The following is a 7,268-nucleotide window of genomic DNA, read 5'->3' on the forward strand; positions in this document are numbered from 1 at the left end:
AATCATATTAGATTGTTATTACACTTTAAAACAATGTTTGTTTTGGAAGCTTCCAAAATATGTTGTGTAAACGTGGTGTTTTGGAAAAGCATATATTTTTTTTTGAAAACCCGCGGCCTACTACTAGTAGATATAAATCAAAGTAAATTAATCCGAAATAAAAATAAAAACTTAAAGAGGCCTTATTACAAAACTAATACCCAAATTAAATTATTTATAAATTAAAAGTTAAAAATGGACGTAAATGCGGTTGTGTGGCCACCTTCGAGTCCCTCGTAGCACCGATCCGCCTAAGGATTACTTGCGCAGAAAACAGAAGGGTAAGTTTATGAAAACTCAGTGTGTAATCCCTTAACAACAGTGAGTCATACAGTAGGCATTTACAGTCTGGGCCTGTGCCCATTTCAGTAACAGTTTAATTTCAGTTAGGGCCTTAGCCAATTACAGTATCCGAATCAGTGTGGGCCTTAGCCCAATTCAGTAACAGTCACTGTATAGATATGAAATCAGAAACCCTACCCCACCAGCCTCTACACACCACTCCGTCCAGCCCTACACACAATGTAGGGATAAAATCAACCTACCCATCCCTACACACCAACAATAGCACCGGTGGCAGCACTAAATAGAAATTGCAGCAGAGCAGCCAGTACAGTACACTTCCTCCAATCATAATAACCCATCCCCATGCAACATATCATAACATCATGCATGTATGCAACGTATATAAAATGGCATGCTCAATACAGTCACACATCTCATAAGGGCATAATAGTCATTTTACCTCAAAGGGGCATAACAGTCATTTATCAATTTTGGGGTCTAGGTTTGCTTACCGACCCAACAGTAGGTCAACAGTCATCTCGGGTGACCCGTGCAACCTTAATAGTCAAACAATAAAAATAGGCGCAAGGCTCATAATGCAAGCTCATGTAGGGCCACACACCCGTGTGGCGCACTAAGCCCAAAAATGGCCCTGGCCGTGTAAACTACACAGCCTAGCCCAATAATCTCCACACGTCTGTGTGGGCCCGTGAGCCCATAGGGCCGACAATGCCCATTTCGACCCAATGTTACCGAAAATAACCTAAGCCCATAAAATCGCTCATGGTGGCCTCTATGATCAAACGCCCACATTTATGCGTTCAGTTTAACACACGAGCAAGCCTACGTCCGTGTAGCATTAATAGTCACAATTGCCTACTTTTGCCAATTTACAATTAGGCAGTGTTTACACACCTGATCACAAAAACAAGGGAATAATCCACGAGTACTCCAACCTACATTCAGTCACAAGTTTCAGCTAATCGCATCCCAAACGACCTATCCAAGATCCCCACCAAAATACTTGTCCAAAAGCTTACCTCTCACTTGATTAGATCAGTCGATTGTGTCTTGCCCACAAAATCTGTTTGCAAAAGACTAATAAATAGGCCTTAGGGGTTATCTGCATTCTAACCAAAACTTATTAACCATCAAACAGATGAACAACTTGAACTAGAAAAAAAGTCACTTACCAAAAATGCAGAGACCAGATTAGAAGGAAAGAACAATCGGCCACACCCACACAAAAGCTGAAAGTATAGAGAATGATAGAGGCAAAATGGAACGATCGTACCTTTATCAGGAAATGACAACACAGGAAGATGTTAGATGAAGCTATTAGTGTCACTGAAAGAGAGAAAATTACCACGTACCCACACTGGTCAAAATATAATAGTCCAGAATTGAAAGAGTAGAAGGGAAGTATTCAGCTTAGCCATTAGTTACAAAGAGGAAGGAGTCGTGAGAGAAAAAGAAGACAATGTATTCGGCCAAGGAACAACAACTGATTGGGAGAGAAAAGGAGAAGGGAATCGGCCTAAACCAAGAGCTAGCAACCGAAAGAATAGAAGGAGGGAAATAGGGTATTCAGCTACAATAGCTAAGATGGAGAGAAGGAAAGAGAACAAGAAGCAATCGGTCCAAAAAGAGCATAGTTGAGAAAGAGGGAAAAAGAGAAAGTTCAGCCAAAAGGGGAAAAATCAATAGCAGAAACGATTGCCCAAAATCAAAGTAGGCACACCGCATGTTACCCTAAAAGAACACCAACACAATCGGCCACAAAGCAAAAGAAAACCTCAAAGCAGACAGAATCTGAAACTTGGGAGAGAGAGAGCCAAACTCAGCCGAAATCCTGTGTGCCTACAATCCAATTTTGGCACAACACCTTCTCTGCCCTCAACTCCCCACAATTTCCTCCCCAAATCTCTCCACAATCATTCAAACCGACCACTCCTCTATCCAAATCACTCCAACCTTCCCACTACTCAGACTTTTAATGGAACACAAACTCTAGCCATCCAGCTTAGCAAAATTTTAATCCCTTTGTGCATGCAAGGACTCGAACCTCAATTCACTGGCATAGATAACATGCCACTTTCCCCCTAGACTAGCAAGCTTTTTATGTCATAAAATGCTCATATTTATTTAAGAAGCTTACTCACTAGAGACAAGGCTTATTCAAGTAAGAACAAAATTTTTACGTAAGCTAAGGCTTGAACTTAGGACTTTTCAATTACTTCTCAGGACACTTAACCACTGATGCAAGCATGTATTTACGCGACACAACATTCATAAATAAATACTTAGATTTTGGGGCATTACAAGTGGTATGTTTTGGTAACTTGATTAGAATAGGTTATCATGTATGAAATGGTACAATATTGACATGTTTTTATAGTTGTTGTTTTGGTAGATTGTGGTGCCTTTGAATGGCATATTGGTTAGTTGAATTAGGATCTTGAAATGGTATTTTGACGTGTTTTTGGATGATGTTTAGGTCCCTTTAAAGTGTGCTTAAATGGGTTGAAAGGTTATGTATGAAATGGTTTTGAAATGGCTTGATTTTAGATAAATTTTGGGTTCACATGGCCTAAGACACGAGCGTGTGGCGACATGGTTGTGTGTCATCTGAGCATTTCTTAGGGTTCAAGTCAGTGTGTTACACGGCTTGGCACACAGGCGTGTAGCTCAACTCAGAAAGTTACACAGCCTAACACACGGCCGTGTGACCCTACTCAGTGAGTTACACGGGTGAGGATACGGTCATGTGTCCCTTGTTCGAAAGTTACACAGCCTAGGATAATTTCACACGACCTGGCCATACAGCCTTGTGACCCTTGTTTCACAATTTTTGTAACTTTTTCGTAAACTTTCCAATTTGTTTCAAATTAGTCTCGAATTACTTCTACACTATTTTTAGGGCCTCAAAGGCTCGATTTAGGGACGATGTGTATGATAATGAATGTTTTTGGATATATTTAAAGAATTGTACATTCTGATTTTAAATATTTTTGATTGTATGGTGACGCTTCGTAACCCTAATTCGACGATAGAGGCGGGTTAGGGGTGTTACAGTATAGGGATGTTATATTAACTGTTAGAGTATTAATCAATTAGAGGGATGTTATATTAAGTGTTAGAGTATTAATCAATTATATGTTAATAAGTGCAACCTCTTTTTCAAAATATTTGTATATCATTGAGACATTAATAAGAGTTACCAAGACTAGGGATAAGCCCGATAAATTTTTTCAAACATTTTCACATTTGAAACAGTATACTAAAGTGAAATAAGGGCCATTGTGAAAAATAAGGGACATGGTTGTGTCCCTAAGTCGTGTGGATCTTGGAGACTGTATGTATCCAAAAAAAAATTCTTCTAGTATTCACATGGCCGTGTGGTTAGCTTGTGTCTTTCACACGGCCTTATGGATTTCGAGAACTGTGTGGTTTGAAATTTAGGAGATAATTTGCCAATTTCACAATTTTAACATTTATGCCCCCACACACAAAACTTGAAATGAAAACAAACCAACCTACAATTTATGCATAGCAATCACTCATAGTACTAACATATTATCATACATCACAAGCATAATGAGATTTTGATTAAGTTCTCAAATTGCTAAAGTTTGTATTTTAGTCCTTCATACCCAAGTCTCAAACTATATTACCTATGTACATGCCAACTAAGCCAAAAATTGAATATCATACTTTCTGCCAAGCTTTATGATATGATGAGATGAGTCACAATCACTATCCTAGCTCGTCAGTTTATCTCCTACCTACGCATTGGAAACAAACGCATTAAACCGGTGAAGGCTTGTAAGTACAATAATAATTTAAACTATTAAAATATCAATTTCTATTAACTACCTTATATTATACTTCCAACATCCAATTCTTACTTATTAACATCAATAAGCAAATATTTTTCATTCAAATACTTACTGTTACTTACCTTGTCACATTAACCATTCTTTTTTTATCACATTGTATTTTATAGCCCATGATAGATTGAATAGAATACTTAGGATATAGGAAATAGATGTAGAGTTGCACCAAAGTGCATTAACAGAACAAAGTTAGACAGAAGTGCTATATCAGAACGGAGGGCATCGGAGTGCTTAACAAAACAAAGGGCATGCTAAATTTATTAATGGCATGTCATCTATATCCTAATAGTTCACATTTCGTCTACATGGGCTTTACTTTTCTAAAACCAAAAGATTTACTCAATCAACAAATATAATATAACTTTTCACCTTTCACAATTTAGTTCTCATTTACATAAATACACTATAACTTGTAAATTTCATTACACATTTGATGTTTATAACATTATATCTTCTCAACATTTCAAAACATCATGACATATTTTATTCACCTTACAAATTAGTCCATTTTTCCACTATCATCATAAATCACTTAAATCACATAACTAAAATTTTAATCATACTCATTAGTATTCACTAATAATTTCTACATTTAACATTAATAGATTAGTAATTAAACTATTTAATTAACATAATTTATAACTAATTTGGAATTAGACAAGGTAAAACTTTTGATGTACTTACAAGCAAGGCTTGGATGTATTTTTCTTTTGCCTTACTCCTTGGTCACCTCTTTCCCTTTGTCTTCAATTTGATCCTCACATTTCTTCTCTTTTTCTTCATTTCCATATTAAAACATATAAAACTCACATGTTAAAATTATAATCAAATAACATTTTTATGTTATTTTAATGGAATACACTTGAATCCCCTGGAAATTTCATATCTTACCTTGTTCTCAAGGAACTGATTTCTATTATTATTTTCTCCCTCTTCAAAAAATCACTATTGATGCTTCTTCTCATGAAACTAAGGTGACTACTAGTCTTATCTATTGAATTTACTAAGAAAACATCAAAGAAATTGGAGGAATTGAGCTTGGAATAGCTTACAAATGATGGAAGAACTTGTTTGGAATAAAAACAAAAGTTGGATGGAAAGATTTTTTGTGGTGACGTTTTGGCTTGTTCAAGAAAGATGAAAGCTTTTCATCTTTCTTCATATTTCCACAAAATTCCTTAAAAAATCTCTTAATTTAATAGTTGAAATAAATATTTTCAATTTAAACCACAAAATATCATTTGACACAATTTTATCCTTTAATCATTTTGTTTCCATAATTATTTTATTTAACTAATTACTATTTTATCCTTTATCTTTTCATAATACCATATATGAATCATACTCTATTTTGGTAAAATTTTATCTTTAGTCCTTCCTCATTTTCACTAATTCCTTGGATTCTTTTTTTTAACTTTTAACTTCCTACTTTAGCCACAATAATTTTTATTCTTCTACAATTTAGTCAATATAATAAATTAATTTTCCTCATCTAAAAGCATTTTCTAATTTCCTATGGGCTCTAGCTACTATCTATATTAACACTCAAATTTCCTATATTATTCATTTCTAAAAATTTTCTAATACCTAACCCGACTTAGCATTGTACCTAACTTCAAGGCATAACGCAGATGTTACATCTCGCTTCCATTTGCTTTACTAGTTTCTCCTCCATTCTTAGCATAAAGGTTGCCTACCTATAGAACGTAGTTGAGAAAACAACTTAGTTGAGAAAACAACTAAAATGGGAAGATGTCATGTATGCTTCAAGATGACATTAATAGACTCCAAGAGGTTGGTGGTCATATGTCCATTGTAACAGCCCGTTTTTTAGTGGTGATGAAGCAGTGGTCTCGGGATCATAAATTTTCATTGTGTTGGATCGTAAATGTTATTTATAAAATATTTATGAGGCCGTTAGAGTTGTATTAATTTTTTGTTAAGAAATTTTATCATTTAGATAGCTAATTAAAGAAAAATGACTAAATTGTGAAAGGTGCAAAACTTAGTAATTATTGCATTTAAGTGGCCAAATAGCTTAATTAGTAAATGAGGAAGGAGTTATGTAGCAATTAGTCCCTAGTTATTTTTGTGGGACGACATTATACGTAAAAATAATAAAATAAAACATGTTTCAATGGCAAAATGGTAATTAACATGAAATTAAAACAATTTAATTAGGAAAGGATATCATCTTCTTCTTCATTTTTGTTTCATGGTTGGCCGAATATACATGAGGAGAGAAACCTAACATTTGGCTAGTTTGAAGCTTTGCATAGGTAAGTGTAGATATCCATTTCTTGTAATTTTTATGCTTTTGAGATCGTTGCAACTAGGTTCAGCTAGCCCGCACCTTCGTTTTTGAATCTGTTAAAAATTTTAGAAGTTGTCATTGATGAATCTTGAAAGTTTTTTTATGATAACTATGTTGATTATTGTATTTGGTTGTTTTGTGAAGTGATAACTAAGCTCTCAAAGCTTATTCTGTGTGTTTTTCCTATGTTCGTATATTTTTGAAGTTTTGCTCAGGTTGGAAGTCGATGGAGACATCATCACACTATCCGATTATCATTTCGATAAATAATGTTTTGAGTTTTGGTTATGTGGCATGTATAGGCTAGAAGTATGTGAATATGTTTTGAGATGTAAATATATGTTTTGCCAAGTAATATGGCTTGATAATGGATGTGATTATGGTTTGGTTTTGTTATGGTTTACGTGATGAGAAAATGGTATATTTTGATGCATATGAATGACTAAATGAAATGGTCATTTTGGTATGTGCTTAATTGTTAAATTTGGCTTAAGTTTGGCATGAAGATGGATAAGAAATTGAGATGATGGTGATGTATGATTGAATGAATTTGACTTACGATTTTAGTATGTTTTGGTATAGATATTAAGCATGAAATAGATTGATGATTACATGATTTGAATGGAGTGTTTTTTTTTTAGATTGAAATTGGCTGAAAATGTGGTATATTGGTGCTTAGTTTTATGCTTGTAGGTATGACCCAAAATGGGTGGCAAATTGGTTTTTCAAATGGC

This window comes from Gossypium arboreum, chromosome 2, assembly GCF_025698485.1.
Source record: "Gossypium arboreum isolate Shixiya-1 chromosome 2, ASM2569848v2, whole genome shotgun sequence".
Classification (NCBI taxonomy): Eukaryota; Viridiplantae; Streptophyta; class Magnoliopsida; order Malvales; family Malvaceae; genus Gossypium; species Gossypium arboreum.